Source organism: Phaseolus vulgaris, chromosome 11 (assembly GCF_051622355.1).
Source record: "Phaseolus vulgaris cultivar YP4 chromosome 11, ASM5162235v1, whole genome shotgun sequence".
Classification (NCBI taxonomy): Eukaryota; Viridiplantae; Streptophyta; class Magnoliopsida; order Fabales; family Fabaceae; genus Phaseolus; species Phaseolus vulgaris.
This window is the reverse complement of record NC_143508.1, coordinates 28527836-28545888: the sequence shown is the minus strand read 5'-3', so window position 1 is coordinate 28545888 and position 18053 is coordinate 28527836.

Genomic DNA, 18053 nt, shown 5'->3' with positions numbered 1-18053 from the left:
CGAGTTCAACCCGTCAGAGTCAATGAGACCACGACGGGGAAAAAGAAGCCAGAGGCGAGACGCCCCTACGAGGCCAGAAAGCCCCAGCCCCGGGGCCTAGCAGGAGGCGAACGCCCCGCCAGAGAAAGAGCAAGACCGGCGAGGTACAACTTCGTGGTTGAGTTGAAGGATTTGATCGCCGTGCCCAACATAGTTGAGAGGCTGAGGCGACCGGCGAAGACCGACAAGGTGTTAGGGCCCCGTAAAGACTCTTGGTGCGAATTCCACGAGGCTTTCGGGCACCAAATTGATAATTGCCTGTCGTTGGGCTACCAGCTAGATGAGCTGGTGAGAACTGGGTTTTTGAAAGATTATGTCGCAGATTCCACAACGACCGCCACCTTGCCGCCGCCGGCAGATGAGCCAGCACACGAGATGCCAGTGCTTGGCGAGGTCCACACCATTGCTGGAGGTTTTTCCGGCGGAGGACCCACCGCCTCCCAGCGGAAGAAATACGCGAGGGGGGTGAATTCAATCGAAGAGAGGCTCTCGGGGGAGCCTTGGGAGTCAGATATTGTGTTCACAAGAAGAGACCTCCGAGATGTGGTACCCCACGACAACGATCCCGTTGTCATTTCAGTCGTCACAGCTGGAAGGAAGGTCCACAGAGTGCTTGTTGATCAAGGAAGCTCGGCAGACGTCATGTTTCTGTCGACCTTTAATAAGTTACGGTTGTCTCCCGATCTGCTGAGTCCCTATACGGGATGTTTGTATGGGTTCGGGGATAACCAGGTAGAAGTCCGGGGGTACCTGGAGTTGAGGACTACGTTCACAAACGGAGAGGCCTCCCGTACCGAGAGCATCCGGTACCTCGTCGTGAACGCTAATTCTGCCTACAATATTTTGCTGGGCAGACCGGCGTTAAACCGTCTGAGCGCGGTGTCCTCCACCTGTCACATGAAGATGAAACTGCCGGACCTCAGTGGCCGGGTGATAGTCATCAGGTCAGACCAGGAGGAGGCGAGGAAATGCTATGAAAACAGCCTGAAAACGAAGAGAGGCATATTCATGGTGTATGAACGTCTGCCAAGCGTGGACGCGACGATGATGGAGGCGACGCCCGCTGGGCTGATGCCTGAAGAGGTCATAGCGGAGAGGGCGATGCCCGAAGCAGATGTGCAAACGGAGGGAGGCCCTGACAACACGGCGCCCGGGGAAGAGGCGACGCTTGTGGAAGAGGCGGCGTCTGTCGAAGATAATACCAGGGGGCAGCCTGCGGCTAGCGCCGTGGAAAGGGAGATTGGCGGTAAGACTTTCAAGTTAGGAAGTTCGCTAAGCCCAGAAGAACAGGAGGGGGTGGCAGAAGTGATTTCGCGCCACCTGGACGCCTTCGCATGGTCCGCTTCGGACATGCCAGGCATCGACCCCGATTTCCTGTGTCACCACCTCAGCATGGACGCCACGGTCCGCCCCGTGCGTCAGAGAAGGAGAAAGTTCAATGAAGAACGACAACAGGTGGTGAAAGACGAAACGCAGAAGCTGCTGAGCGCTGGCCACATCAGGGAGATTCAGTACCCTGAGTGGCTCGCCAACGTCGTCTTGGTGAAAAAGGCGAACGGAAAGTGGAGGATGTGTGTTGACTTCACGGACCTGAATAAGGCATGCCCAAAGGACTCGTATCCGCTGCCCAGCATCGACGCCTTAGTAGACAGTGCGTCCGACAGCAAGGTGCTAAGTTTCCTGGACGCCTTTTCAGGGTACAACCAAATCAAGATGCACCCAAGAGACGAGAGCAAGACTGCATTCATGATCGAGACATGCAGTTACTGCTATAAGGTGATGCCCTTCGGGCTGAAAAACGCGGGCGCCACGTACCAGAGGCTAATGGACAAGGTCCTGGCGCCAATGCTTGGGAGGAATGTGTACGCTTATGTAGACGGCATGGTGGTGGCGTCGCAAAATAGGGTGCAGCACATGGCAGACCTGGAGGAGTTGTTCCACACAATATCCAAGTACCGCCTCAAGTTGAATCCCGAGAAGTGTGTTTTCGGGGTAGAGGCCGGTAAGTTCTTGGGTTTTTTGCTCACCGAGAGGGGGATAGAGGCGAACCCCGACAAATGTGCGGCTATTATCGCCATGCGGAGCCCGACATCGGTAAAGGAGGTGCAACAGTTGACAGGGCGGATGGCAGCGCTCTCGAGGTTTGTTTCCGCCGGGGGAGAAAAGGGGCACCCGTACTTCCAGTGCCTCAAGAGAAACAGTCGCTTTGCATGGACTGAGGAATGCGAAGCGGCTTTCATTAAGCTGAAGGAGTACCTGGCGACGCCACCGGTCCTCTGCAAGCCGGTAACGGGCGTGCCCCTCCGGTTGTATTTTACTGTAACGGAGCGGGCCATCAGTTCTGTGTTGGTCCAAGAGCAGGATCAGAGTCAGAAGCCCATCTACTTCGTAAGCAAGGCCTTACAGGGGGCTGAGACGAGGTACCAAGCACTAGAGAAGGCGGCGTTGGCGGTAGTGTTCTCTGCTAGGAGGCTCCGTCATTACTTCCACAGTTTTACGGTGGTGGTGATGACCAATCTCCCTATACAGAAAGTGCTGCAGAAACCCGATGTGGCAGGAAGAATGGTACGCTGGGCAGTGGAACTGTCAGAATTCGACATCCAGTACGAGCTTAGAGGATCCATCAAAGGGCAGGTGTACGCAGATTTTGTAGCAGAACTTTCGCCCGGAGGTGAGCAAGAGGTGGAAGCAAGTTCGCAGTGGCTGCTCTCGGTTGATGGCTCTTCAAACCAACAAGGGAGCGGTGCAGGAATAGTCTTGGAGGGACCCGACGGCATACTGATCGAGCAGGCCTTGCGTTTCGCCTTCAAGGCAAGTAACAATCAGGCAGAATATGAAGCCCTGATAGCAGGAATGCTCTTGGCTAAGGAGATGGGCGCACAGAACCTCCTGGTGAAGAGCGACTCTCAGTTGATTACGGGGCAGGTGTCGGGTGAGTTCCAGGCGAAGGACCCACAGATGGCGGCGTATCTAAAATACGTCCAGTTGTTGAGGGGGGCGTTCAACGCTCTTGAGTTGATACACGTCCCGAGGGAGCAGAATGCCAGAGCTGACCTGCTCGCAAAGCTGGCCAGCTCAGGCAAGGGGGGTAGACAGAGGACAGTGATCCAGGAGACTCTCAAAGCTCCGCGTCGTTTCGTGGAAGACAATAGGGTGGATGTCCTCCAGATTTATACATCAAGGGGAAGGCCGAGGAGTCATTCCTCTTTGACCCAAGATACGCAGAGGGCGCCCCGCATCAGCATGTTCGCGGGTGTGCCTGAGGAAGAGCATATGCAGGTATGTGTTTTGTCCAAGGGAGACACCTGGATGACGCCCTATAAGCGATACCTGGCAGATGGGGCTCTCCCAGTGGACCCTGAAGAGGGTAAAAAAGTCAAAAGAAATGCCGCAAGATATACTTTGGTGGATGGGGTGCTGTTCCGGCACGGCTTCACTCACCCTATCCTAACATGCGTCAGTGGCGATGAGTGCACCAGGATAATGGCGGAGCTACACGAAGGCATCTGCGGAAGCCATGTAGGGGGAAGATCCTTAGCCTCCAAGGTAGTACGCGCAGGTTTCTTCTGGCCAACAGTGAAAGAGGATTGCGCATGGCACGCCCAGCGGTGTAGGCAATGCCAAAAGCACGCCGATTGGCACAAGGCGCCGCCAGAAGAGTTGCGGTCCATATACAGCCCGTGGCCTTTCCATACATGGGGAATTGACATCCTGGGCCCTTTCCCACTGGCAATCAGGCAAATGAAGTATCTGATCGTCGCCATCGAATACTTCACTAAGTGGATAGAGGCAGAGCCCGTGGCACAGATCACTGCGCATAAGGTACAGCATTTCGTGTGGAGAAACATTGTGTGTCGCTTTGGCGTACCTAGGCGCCTGATATCCGACAACGGGACCCAGTTTGCCAGTCAGCAGTTGAGAAATCTGTGTGCTGAAGTAGGAATCAAACAAGTGTTCGCGTCGGTTGAACACCCCCAGACCAATGGACAAGTAGAGTCGGCAAACAGAGTTCTGCTGAGGGGGTTAAAAAGAAGGTTAGAGAAAGCCAAAGGGGCGTGGGCGGAAGAGGTGCCAAGGATTGTATGGGCATATCACACCACGCCCCAATCCTCTACTATGGAGACGCCCTTCAGTTTGGTGTACGGGTCGGACGCGATGATTCCAGTAGAAATACATGAAAGCTCACCACGTTTTCAAAACTTTGTGGTGGAGGAGTCCAATGAAGAGAGGCGGGTAAACTTGGATCTGCTAGAAGAAGCCAGGGAAGAAGCCAGAATAAAAGCTAAAGCGACGAAGAGAAGAGTAGAGTGGCAGTATAGCTCTAAGGTAAAGCCGCGACAGTTTCAGGTTGGCGACCTAGTGATGAGGAAAGCTCACCCATACGAGTTGGAGAATAAGCTGTCTCCCAAGTGGACCGGGCCCTTCAGAGTTACTGAGGCTAAGGGCAACGGTTCGTACAACCTGGAGACTTTAGATGGAGGGCCCATCCCCCGCAGTTGGAATGCAGCCAACTTAAAATTTTATTTCAGTTGACTTATGTAAGCAGTATGTAACAATTTAGTTGAAGGGGACGCTCTTTTTCCCTCTCGGGGGTTTTTTAATGAGGTCACCCTAATAAAAGGAAAAACCAGTTTGAGAAAAAGAAGTGCCTTGGTTTTCAGCCTTTATCTCTCCTTGTTTGAAGATTATGTGATGCGCCGCCTAGGCCATGGCGTCGCCAAGAAAGAAGGCGTCGCCTAGGTCATGGCGTCGCCCAGAAAGAAGGCGCCACCCAGGTAAGGGCGTTGCCCTGAGCAGGCGTCGCCCAAGTGAAGACATGCATCGTTGGAAGAACGAGACGAAAGGAAAGCGTGCAGTACATGAAGCATATGCAAAGTGAAGTAGCGTTACAAAAATCAAGTATGACATTGAAAAGTTGTTGTTACAAGCAATGTTCAATACAATGGGAGCAGCACAAACGACACAAACGCTACAAATCATGCAAAAACACGAACAAGCCATTTCTCAGCGCTCATCAGAGTCATCACTGGAGGAAGGCGAAGCCCCTTTTCCAGCCCGCAGCGCTCGAGTAAGTCGTGTCCTCTTTTCTTGGTTTAGTTTCGAACCTGCACCAGGGGAAAAGACGTGTTAGAGGCACCATGAAGAAAGACAGGCACAGTTAGAAAGTAACGAAGGCCGAGTTTCCTAAGGCAGTGGTTCTTACATATGTACTTCTCAAGAGTCCCAGCGTTGAACTCCAGGCTGATCACCGTAGCAGAGTCAAAACCTCCCGCCTCAGCAAGAATCCGGCAAGCTATTTGATCACTTGGAGCCAGATTCTTGAGGGGTTTGGCTTTGAGGACCTTTTCCTCTCTCACCCAGTACAGCGGAAACCCATCCAGAGCGTCGGGAACAAGATCAGTACGACAGATCTTGAAGAACCGGCCTTTCCACCCTGTGAACGAGCTTTGAAAGGGTGCGAAGAGAACTCTTCCGGGTACATTGCTGAGAGTTACCCAGAGGTTGTGTCTCTGCCTCTTCACCTCAAAGAAGTGAAGAAAGAGGTCAACCGAGGGTGCACAACCCAAAAACCCAAAGAGAACATCGAAGGCCTTGACAAAGGCCCAGCTGTTGGGGTATAACTGGGCCGGAGCAACGTTGATCTCCGTCAGCAGTTCCTTCTCGAACCAGGAGAAGGGTAAGCGCACCCCGATGGTCTTGAACACCACCTGGTAAAAGTAAAAGAAAGGGACCCCGTCGTTGGCCCGTTCGTCTCCACACACTGGCTCCCCCAGAGTGCAAGGGAGCACAGCGATGTCATCATCATGCCTCCTCGCGAAGGCCCGGTGGTCATAAGAACATGACTCCCCTTTGTGCTCCCGTATGGCCCTGGTAGAGAGTAAGCATGAACACTCGTCAAGAAGTTCATTCGAAGCCCAAGGGTACAAGTCTTTGGGGCGAACCCTGGAGGAAGCAGCGTGAGATGAAATTCTTTAACAAGATCAGGACTGCCAGAAATGCAAGAGTTGAGTGAGGGGAGCGAAGGCTAGAACAACCCTTCAACAGAAAAGAAAGGGTGCAAGAAGGAAGGGTGCAAGAAGAAAGAACGCAAGTAGGTTATGAAGAGTGAGAAAATGATGAAGATAGTTCCAGAGTTTGAAGAGTTAAATAAAGCGGTTAGAGCGCCAAACGACGTGAATGGATGCACCGCACGATTGATACACGTGGCAGAAGATGAAAGGATGACGCTGGCACCACTGGTTTAAATCAGAAAACGTCGTATCAGCAGAATATCCAGTGGTACGATGCGCCGTCGAAAGTGAGTCAGGGTACAGCAGGAGTCAGAAAATGGAATGACTGAATGCCCCATCAACCATACAAGCAGCGCCACGTGGATCAAGTCGAATGACGGAACGTCCCATCAGCTATACAAGAAGCGCCACGTGGATGGCACAGACAAAACTTTGAGCTCTTCGCTGTCGTCAGGCGTCGACCAAGGCAAGAACCAAAGTCAAAGTCGAAGTAAGGGTAACGCCCGAGGCGTCGCCCGGAAGGACGTGAAGGGCGACACCAGCGTGAGATGTCACGGGCGTCGCCAACCCAAATACCAACTGGCATCGCCTCCCCGATACCCACAGGTAGGAAAGACTGTGGAGGGAGACGAAATCAAAGAAGGCAAAGTTAGTCACTGGCGTCGCCTCCCCGATACCCACAGGTAGGAAAGACTGTGGAGGGAGATAAGACCGCCAAACGCCAGCGAATCGCTGGCAGGGCGTTCCCCGATACCTATGGGAAGGAAAGACCATAGAGGGAACGAACCCCCCCCAAAGCACTCGACGTTTTAGACACCCGGGGACGATACGGCGCTGCTGTAGCAGGCCTCTCCTTAGGCGTGGGCGCTGGGGGCTAAGAATCATGGAGAGAACCGTTTCGGTGTTTGAAACACCTCGTGGACGATACGGCGTCACTAGGTGAGCCTCTCCACGGGCGTGAGGGTTGGCACGCGACCTTTCTCGGTCATACAAAGCCGCCCAACGAAGTGAAAGAAATGGGCAGAACACAGATAAAATAAGCGAAGCGCGCGAAGGTAAAAGATGGGAATGAGATCACACAAGCAGAATCGTATATGGCAAAGACATAAAGGGAATCATGCGCACGCCCCAAATCAGTAACAAAAGTGCGGGTAGTTCAAAGAATTACAAATTTTAACAGATAAAATCAAAGACGAAGGAAAAGTATAAAGCAGTTAAGCGTGAAGCTGAAGGTGGCGGTTGAGAGGCAGCGGTTCAGTCATCCACGTCCATGGGCACGACCTTCCCGTCGACGACATGGTGCATGGGGTCGCAGTTTGAAATATTGATGCCAGGGTTCTCACAGGACGCCTGGGTCAGAGCCTCTTGGAACCCCTCCTCGAAAGTACCCACCATCTCCTAGATAAGGGACTTTTTCTCCTTCTCCAGCTCCTCAACGGCGGCATCCCCAGAGGCCACCTGCTTCTCTAGAGCCTCCTTCTAAACGCGAAGTCGACTGACCTCGACCTGTAATTTGTCGTAGTCAGCCCGGAGAAGGTCCATAGCTTTGGCCTGCTTGGCCATTTCCCCCTCCATCCGCTCCATCTTGGCAGCCTGTTCACAGCAACGGTCCTTCAGGTCCTTTCGAGTTTCTGCATCTGTTTTGACCAGTTCCTGAAGACCCGTTACCTGGACTTGAAGAGCAACTTCCCGAGTGTAGAAGCCAGCCTGGAGCTCCAATGCCTCTGCCAGTTGCCTCTCAGTTTCTGCTTTGGACTCTTGTATTTGTTTCAGAGAAGTTTGATAAGCTTCGTTCTGGCGTCCCAGGGTCCTCATTTCCTCTTCCAGGGTAGTTGCCTTTGTTTCCAAGGCCTGGAGAGTTTGAGATTGCAAGACCGCGTTTCTGGCCTGGGCGCGCCATTCAAGGGCCACCGCCAGAAAGGCCCCCAGGTAGAAGGGCATGCCTTCCTTCCTGTATGTACCCTCTGGCAGAGTCCCGCCGCTGAAGCCCCTCATTAGATGCATAATCGGAGGAGGGATGGCGATGAAGTCAGGGGCGGCAGCGACGGAAGCAGGGGAAGCAATGGTTTCTGCCGGCGGCGGAGGTGGGGCAGATTCGGCGCCTTCGCCCCTTTCCTCTTGGAGTGTCATTGGAGGGAGTGAGGTCGCACTCGGGGGGTTATCCATGAAGGGATTCCCTCCCTAGGGCGACGCCTCTACCGAAAGAGGGACCCGCGCAGATTTTCTTCTTCTGAAGGGAGCCACGCCTTCTGAGTCCTCATCATCCGACAGAACCTCCAAAACCCGTTTCCCTTTGTCAAGGGGGGTTGGAGCCGGTGACGAGGTCGCGGCTAGGGGAACAGCGGCGATGGGTAGAAGAGAGCGAGGAGTCTGAAGTGCTGCAAGGCTGCGAGGAGACGACGGAGGTGAGCTCGAGATAGCCTCGACAGTGATCGGAGGAGGTGGCGACAGAGTCGGTGGGGGAACCGGATCAGCAGCAAGGGTGGAGGAGGCGCCCGCCTTGGCGGCCCGTGCCTCCTTCATTGCCTTCGCCAGCATCATTCTCTTGGAAGCGCCCATCACCGATCCTACATCAAGATTGACCAAACAGCAAGAATTAAGACCAAAGTAACTATGCAAAATTACAACACACATGGAGGCGTGAAATGCAAGCAACATAGCACACTATAAAATGAGTATAAGAGTCCAGGGGAACCAATGTTTGATAGCAAGCTGTTCACAACAAAAGGGTGAGGGGAGAGCCCCTTACCAAAGTAGGTGGTCAGGGCGTGAGCATTGTACTCGCTAGCGACCAGCTTCAAGGTATCAAAAATGATCCCCAACCCAGCCAAGGCTTTGCTTACCTCCCTATCGGCGGGAGATAGCTCTTCCAGGGTCTTGGCCCTGAGCAATTTAGGGCGCTCCGTCCAGTAAAGGGGGAAGCCATCCAAAGCTGTGGGATCGTGCTTGGCGCTGCACACCCTGAAGAATTTCCCTTTCCAGTTCTTGTAAGAATTCTGGAAGAGGGATAGGAGGATCCTGCCTGCGATCCCGGAAAAGCTTACCCAGAAGCTTTTCCCCTGTTTCTTCACCTCAAAGAAATGCAGGAAGATATCTACAGAAGGGGGGATGCCCAGGTATCCACAAAGAATTTGAAAGCCCCGCACGAATGCCCAGCTGTTGGGATGAAGCTGGGCGGGGGCAGTGTTGATTTCAGTGAGAAGCTCCCGTTCGAAGGGAGTGAATGGGAGACGCACTCCTACGCGCTTGAACACGGTCTGGTACATGAAGAAGAAGGGTTTCCCCTTTCTAGGTCTGTCGTCCAAACAAACAGGTTCCCCAGGCCTGCCGGGACGGACGGATATGTGGGCGTCGTGGGTGCGGCAGAAGGCGTTAAAGTTGTACAAATGGGGATCCCCCCGGTGAGCTTCCAGGTCCTGGAAGGAAGTCAGGCTGGTGCATTCACTCAGGAGCTCGTCGGGGGCCCAGGGGTAGAAGGCTTTGTAGTTGGACTTGGGGGTCGTGGGAGAAGAATCAGGCTCCGCGTTCGCGCGCGTCATGATGAAAATAGATAGCTGGAGAAAGAAGAGAGGAAAAAGGGTTTAGCAAGTTTAGCCATGGCAAGAAGGGGAAAGAGCCCCAGGAAACGTCACCCACGCGAGAAAAATCAGAGGAGGAAGTAGAAGCGGAGAAATGCAGTAATACGAGAATAACAACAGTCCCAGGCAGTTCAATGAATCCTATAATGCGACGAAAGGGAAGAGTCGTGAATACCCGAGATCGTACCTTTGTTATTGGAATGGAGGCAGTAGACGAGCGCAGCAAGGAGAGAATCGCGATTGCAGAGAAAAGGGGTTTCGAAGGCGATGAACGGTGCGGAGTTGCAGAGTGAATGAATGTAACAGTAGGGTGAGCGCGGGGTTTGGAGTAACTTAAATGTTACATTTCGCAACTCGAGAGGCGCTAACCTAGGGCCGCGGGATCGTGCCACGCGTCAGGGGATCAATTACCCAAGGGAAACGCAAAGGTCCCTGGAGGATGGCCGCGCGATGGGCCACGTGGCGCGCGATCAAGGGTAGCCCAAAAGGTATTATCATCCTCATTTCAGGGGATGTCCAATCAGTCATTAAGAATACCCCTGTGGTTCAGAAAATGTCACGTCAGTAATTCGAAGAATTGCTGAGTCAGCAGAGAATGACACGTCATCCGGATGGCACGTGGACGGCGTGGGCGAGGCGTTAGTCTTGACGCTGAAGACAAGTCTTCGGCTTAAGACTGGGGGGCTTGTGTACCGTCCCGTATCCGGGCGTTGACTAAGTCAAGGTCAAAGTCAACGGCTGGAGAGTCAAAGTCAACGCAAGGCGTCGCCTGGGTGGAGAGACGCCAAGAGGAAGCGTCGCCAAGGCAAGGCGTCGCCTAGGTGAAGGCGTCGCCCAACCAGGGCGTCGCCAGATCAAACAGTGCTAAAGTAAGGCAATCACGGTGTGGTTCCCCGATACCCATGGGTAGGAAAGACCATGGAGGGAGCGACGCCGTGGGAAGGCCTCAGGTCCCAATAGCACGGGGCAGCGGTAAAGAGAAGGAAAAGGTGGCTTCAAGGCCATAGTAATAGTACCAGTGAAGGGCAGCCTGACTCGTGAAGTGCTCCTGCCGCCCCAGAGACGCCTGTGGGGCAGATACGACTCAAGAGGAAAGTCACGCCCAGGGCAACCGGGTGCAAAGTACAAAAGGAAGGCAGATACGCTCTCAAAGTAAGTGACTAGATACTTGGGTGCATGAGTTGGCACCCAAAAAGTCACCCCTAGCGCAGTAGCACTCCCAAGCAGGAGGACTCACACGTAGAGACGTCCCCAGATGGGCAGAAACGCCCCCAGATGGGGTCATGGCGTCGTGAGGCCCTCCACGTGTACGACAGCCATGCCAGAATAGAAACACCCTTCAGTCAGGTGCCAGGTAATTAAAATTCAATATAGTTTCCCTTTCGAGCATTCAGGTGCTATAATGGCTCTCGAGCGTTTCAACGTCTTAAATGCGCTACGTTTTCTAATTAAGCGCTTTAATGAGTGCGTTACGTTTGTAATTAAAAGCGCTTTAAGGCGCTTTAAATGCTTGGGTAGTTTAAATAGCGCGGAGAATGTTGGAAAAAGGGTTGGAACTTTCGGCAAATTTACCAGAGAACTCTCTAGTTGCTTGCTCGTGCTTCAAGGTTACGTACAAGTGACTGGGGAATATTTTTGCCTGAAGGAGACAACACGCACATATACACAGTTCTTTTACCACCTTCAGAGTACCATACGCGGTGCTCAGACACGTAGGTGGACAGTTTTTGGTGTTTCTTGCTGGCTGACTTGAGCGTCGGAGTGCACACGGCCGCTAGGGCGCCTTTTTGTCCTCTTTTTTGCAGGAATCCACAGGCAACCAGTGGGAAGGAGTCCCTAGCTGACGGTTGAGGTCGCGCACGAAGACGTCCGTTCAACCGGACGGAACAGTCACTATTACATAAAATTATTAGTGATAAATATCTTTGTCACAATAGAACTTAGTTTTAGTGACATTTAAAATTATTGTCACAAGATATTAATTATGACATATTTATATGAATATGTATTATCTCGGCGGCCAACACATTATTCCACAATACCTCCATCAGGTCTTTCTCTACTTGAGGATCCAAAGACACTCCTACTCAAATCGTTTTCACCCTTCTATATCTACCTCTTTGGTAACACCGACTGGTTCAAGTTGTGATTCGGAATGCTTACGTTGCTCAATTAGCGTCAGCATCCCTGCTAGGAGTTGTTAGGGCCAAAGAGATAGAGTAGGTTCGACGCTTGTTGCATAGAATATCCCCATAACATTTTTGCACAACCTTTCCATATACCTTGATGCTCATAACTTTCCCATCAAGGGTGGGGAACTTCATTTTTAAATGTGCTCATGAAAGCACTACACCTAATCAATCAAGGAGGCCGAGCAATAAATTATACGAAGAGGGGACATTCACCACAACATATTTCACCATAATAGTCCTGGCTAAGGATCCATCCGAGAAAGTTGTTTGAAGCTCAGTATGACCTTAGACTTCAACTTGCTCACCCGAGAATCCCACCAAAACTCCATCAAAAGGTTTAAGTTGGTATTGTGGGACGTTAACTCCCACGAATGTGTCCCAAAACATGACATATGTCAAACTTCCTTGTTCTATCAACACACGATGGATGTTGCGGCCCATCATCGTGATAAGAGGACAATAGGGTCATCCTTGTGTGATGTAAAGTCTACGAGATTAGCATTAGAGAAGCTAATCACTAGTACTGTTGAGGAAGTTTGTCCGGTCATGAAAGAAAGGATGACACAGGCATGGTTTTTTTCGACTTGAGCTAGTTATCCCTCCACCATAAAATCCTTCTGCTATTGTACTGAAATCTCCTAAGATAGACATCTCGTGTTCTATAGTAATTGGTGGGTAAGGACTCGGGACAAATTTCACTAGGCAAGTCTGTTTTTCATAGTGCCATAAAAGGCCATCATTTGACAATTTGGCGTGCTGGGCGGGCTGAGCATAGATATTTTCGGAGGTGAGTGAGGACGTGACCGATCCTATTTGCAAACAAAAATAATGAGTCACCCTGTCGTCTTCAAGGATTTGTTTTCGCATCATAGTGAAGGTTGGACATTATGGTCGTTGCTTCTCCCATGGTGGTTTATGAGCACATACAAGACGTATCACCAGTTCGTTTTCTTACCTTGTTGTCTTTCATTGCCCTGTTTCGCCGTCTAATCATGGGTATTGCCCTTATAATTTGTTGGTTGTTGACACCTTTCCCTTGTGCCTCATAACTTCCTCAGCCTCGATATGAGAGAAGGCTCAACTACGAATTTTGGCCCTGGACTAGGATTTATTTAGAGTAAATGACTCGCTAAAATGATTGGCCCGAAGCCCTTTCACGAAGGCATCAATAAACATTTCTTCGTTGGGCTGTTGAATTTGAAATGAGGTGTCACGGAATTGATTCGAGTAGCTCTTTAAGGACTCATTCTCCTGCTATTTAATGTCAAAATGGTTAGCGATCCAGGGAGGCTTGACGTTGTTGGCGCGAATTATTCAGCAAACATTCATGAAGAGGTTTGGAAAGAGTCTGAATGTGCCGACAAACATTATTAAAGGATACAGATATCAGAGTTATAAAAGGATCCTAATATTAATTGAGTGTCTTTTCTAATTATCTGTTGTTTCTCTTTATAGAAGAGAATAATTTGGTGTTTTTCCTAATTATCAGTTGTTTCTCTTTATAGAGATAAATAACTTTCTTTTGACTTTGTGTGTTATGATTCTAGTATTTAATTGTTGATTTTTTCCCTCTTTAGTTAAACCTAGAATGAGTGTACTACTTGTATATATTCAGACCATTTGTTTTGATTTGAATAACAAGAAAATGAGATATTCATTCTCATATCATTTACCTTCCTTTTACTCTTTTATTCATCTCTGTTCTATTTCATAATATGGTATCAGAGCTACTAGCAAAGGAGGTTATAAAAACAATGTTACGACTTATGGCATGAGTGGTGAATATGGAAGAGGAAGTTATGGAAGAGAATATATTTCCAAGATTTGTAGTTATATTGGAAAGATAGGGCATACCATTGATACATGCTATAAAAAGCGTAGTTTTCCACCTCATTTCAAATTTAAAAATCAAAATCATCATCAGAGTCATGCAGCCTTTCACAATACAAATTTTAACAATAATGAGTGGAATCATGAAGGTTCAAAGTCAGAAGTGGAGTCTCAACAAATTGGTTTTACTTTTGAGCAGTATCAAACATTGTTAGCTCTTTTACAACAGGTCAAATCCAGTGACAATGTTTCTAGTCAAGTCTCTGTTATTCCTTCCAACATGACAACACAAACTGGTAATAACTCTATTTCTTCTTATAGTTCTTGGATTATTGATAGTGGTGCTACTGATCACATTTTTTCATCTTTAACCTACTTCACTTCATATCATCAAATTGATCCTATTTATATCAAATTACCAAATGGAAATCAAGTCATTGCCAATTATTCTGGAAGTGTTTTTCTCAATCAAAATCATGTCATAAACAATGTTTTGTATATTCCTTGTTTCACTTTTAATCTTCTTTCAGTAACAAAATTGATTGATAGACTATCTTGTGTTCTTACCTTTGATTCTAATGGTTGTCACATTCAAGACAAAAACTCCTTGAAAATAATTGGTTATGCTAAGATGCAAGATAGACTTTATATACTCAGGATCCCATCTTACCAAATATTTCAAATTAAACCCCTTGAATCTACACACACCATCAATAATGTTAATGTCAGTGCTAGTGATCTAGAAACCCTTTGGCATTTTCGATTAGGTCATATTTCAAATAAATGTATTGATGTTATCAAGAATAAATTTCCTTTTGTTAAATATAACAAATCTTTTGTTTGTTATGTTTGTCATTTTGCAAAGCAAAAAAGACTTTCTTTTCTTATTAGTACATCTAAATCAAAAAAATGTTTTGATTTGATTCATGTAGATGTTTGGGGACCATACTCAATACCATCAATTCATGGTCATAAATATTTCTTGACCATAGTTGATGACTATTCGAGGTACACATGGATTTTTCTTTTGAAACAAAAATCTGAAGTTGTTAAGGTTTTGGAAAATTTTGTTATTTTTGTTCAAACACAGTTTGAGACAACAATAAAGATATTAAGAAGTGATAATGGAACTGAATTTTTCATGACTAATTTTTTTGTCAGTAAAGGAATAATACATCAAACATCATGTGTCAATACTCCACAACAAAATAGTATAGTTGAAAGGAAACATGGTCATTTATTAGATGTAGCAAGAGCTCTTATGATACAATCTCATTTACCCAAAATTTATTGGTCATATTCTATGATACATGTTGCGCATATTATAAACATGCTTCCCACACCTGTTTTAAACTATTCTTCTCCTCATGAAATGCTTTTCAAAACTGATGCAGATTTTAATGGATTAAAGGTGTTTGGTTCTTTATGTTATATGTTAGCACTTTGTCGACAAATAGAAGAAAATTTGATCCAAGAGTATCAAAATGTGTTTTTATTGGTTGTCCAAGGGGGACAAAAGGATATATTTTGTTGAATATTCAATCAAGAAAAATGTTTGTGTCTAGGGATGTTGTCTTTTATGAACATGTTTTTCCATACCAAAGGGTTCAAGATACTAGTAATGAAACTAACAATCCCGATATTGATGATCAAATTTTGTTTGTTGAAGATCAATCTGTCTTAAGTCAGCCATCACAAGCCATTCTTGTACCTTGTGATAATACACCTTGTGATAATGTTGAAAATAGCAGTGATAATAATTGGGAGTCACAAATTGAGGTTTCAGACGTAGATTGTTCCCATATAGACCAAAACCTCAATGAAAATCATGATATAGAACAAAGTTCTGAATCAGATCCATATGTCCGAATGAGCACAAGAATAAAAAGACCACCTGAGTATTTAAAGGATTATCCTGTCCCTGGGAGTTGACCAAAGTCAAAGTCAAAGTCAAAGTCAAGGCCAAAGTTAACAGATTGACTGCATCAGGCGTCGCCAAAACAAGGCGTCACCAAGATAAGGCGTCGCCTACATGAGGCGTCGCTAAAACAAGGCGTCGCCAAGATAGGGTGTCGCCAAGCGAGGCGTCGACGGTGTTACTCCCCGATACCCATGGGTAGGAAAGACCATGGAGGGAGTGACACCACGGGAAGGCCTCAGGCCTCGACAGCTCAGAACAGTGATAAAGAGAAGAGTAAGGTGGCTTCAAGGCCATAGTACTAGCGCCAGTAGGGAGTAGCCTGACTCGTGAAGTATCCCTACCACCGCAGGGAGACCCTTGGGATAGATACGACTCAAGAGAAGGTCATGCCCAGGGAAAACCAGGTGCAGGGTGCGAGAGGAAGGTGGATACACTCCCAGGGCGAGTGACTAGAGGTTGGGGCGCATGAGTTGCCACCCAAAAAGTCACCCCTTGCGCCAGATGCACTCCAAGGAATGAGGGCTCACACGATGAAATATCCCTAAGTTGGGTTACAATGCTGTGAGGCCCTCCACGTAGAATAACGGTCAAGTCAAGAGGACACACAAACATCAATGTTTTCCAGATAGTTTGTCAGGTATGAGGTAATTAAGATTATTTCAAAGTAATTAAGTTTACGTTTCGAACGCTTTAAAGCACTTTAAACACCTTAAGCGTTTTGAACGTCTTAAAGGCGCTGAACGTTTTATCCTTAAATGCGCTTTAAGACGCTTTAAATGCTAGGGACGTTTAAAGGGGGCTTTAGACGTGGGAGAAAGAGATCGGGAGTTTTTGGGAGAACACACACAGATACACTCTAGTTGCTTGCTCGCGCACCCACTGTACGCACAGGCAATTAGGGAGAAAAAGCATTAGTTACTCAGTGATTAGACCACCTTCAGAGCATTCATTCGCGGTGCTCCGATACGGGGGTGTGTCACTTTGATGTTTCTCGCCAGCTGACTTGATCGTCGGAGTGCAAACGGCCGCGAGGGCGCCCCTTTGTTCACTTCTTTTTCAGGTACACACAGGCGGTGCAGAACGAAGGTGCCCTAGCTCGCGGGAATAGGCCACGCGCAAAGACGTCCCTGGTCAACCGGCCGGAACAAGAACAAAGTTCTGAATCAGATCCATATGTCCGAATAAGCACAAGAATAAAAAGACCACCTGAGTATTTAAAGGATTATCATTGTAATCTTAATGTTTCCAGTACATCTTCAAGAGTTAAATATCCTTTGAATTATGTTTTGTCTTATAGCAATTTATCACCTTCTTACAAATCTTTTGTTATGTTTCTTTCTTCACATGTTGAGCCAAACACTTATTCTGAAGCTATGAAACATGACTGTTGGAGAAAAGCTATACAATGTTAGATATCTGCTTTAGAGTCAAATCAAACTTGGGAGACTGCTCTTCTGCCTAAGAACAAAGCTGTCATAGGTTGCAAATGGGTATTCAAAATAAAATATAAGGTTGATGGGACAATTGAAAGGTATAAAGCAAGGTTACAAACAGAAGGCATTGACTACCTTGATACTTTCTCTCCAGTAGCAAAGATGACCACCATAAGGTTGCTTCTTTCTTTAGCTTCTATTTATAATTGGGAATTGAAACAATTAGACAAAAACAATGCCTTTTTACATGGAGATTTGAAAGAAGATGTATACATGGTTGCTCCTCCTGGATTGACTTCTGTTCCACCTAGAAAAGTTTGTAAACTAAAAAAGGCTTTATATGGCCTTAAGCAAGCCAACAGAGAATGGTTTGTCAAACTGTCATCATTTTTGCTTTCTATGGGATATACTCAATCTATGAATGATCATTCCTTGTTCATTAATTCTTCTGAAGGATCTTTTACAGCATTATTGGTATATGTGGATGATATAATATTGGCAGGAAATGATAAAGAAGAGATTGCTCGAATCAAACAAGCCTTGAATCAGACATTCAAGATTAAAGATCTTGGAAATTTAAGATATTTTCTTGGTTTAGAAGTAGCAAGAAGTAAGACAGGAATAATGGTAAATCAAAGGAAATATGCATTGGAATTATTAACAGATGCATGTCTTTTAGCCTGCAAACCACTCCTATTGATAATCATGAGAAATTTTCTTCTACTGGAAGTGTTCCTTTCACAGATATTCAAGCCTACAGAAGATTGATTGGAAGGCTTATGTATCTCACTAATACCCGACCTGACATAACATTTTCTGTGCAACAACTTCCTCAGTTTCTTGTTAAGCCTACAATTGCTCACTATAATGTAGCGATTAGAATTCTCATATATATCAAAGGGGCTCCAAGTCTTGGTCTACTTTTCTCTTCCACTACCTCGGTTCATCTCAAAGCCTTTTGTGATTGTGATTGGGGCACCTGTAGTGATTCAAGACAATCAGTGACTGGTTTTAGCGTGTATCTTGGGAATTCTCTCATATCTTGGAAA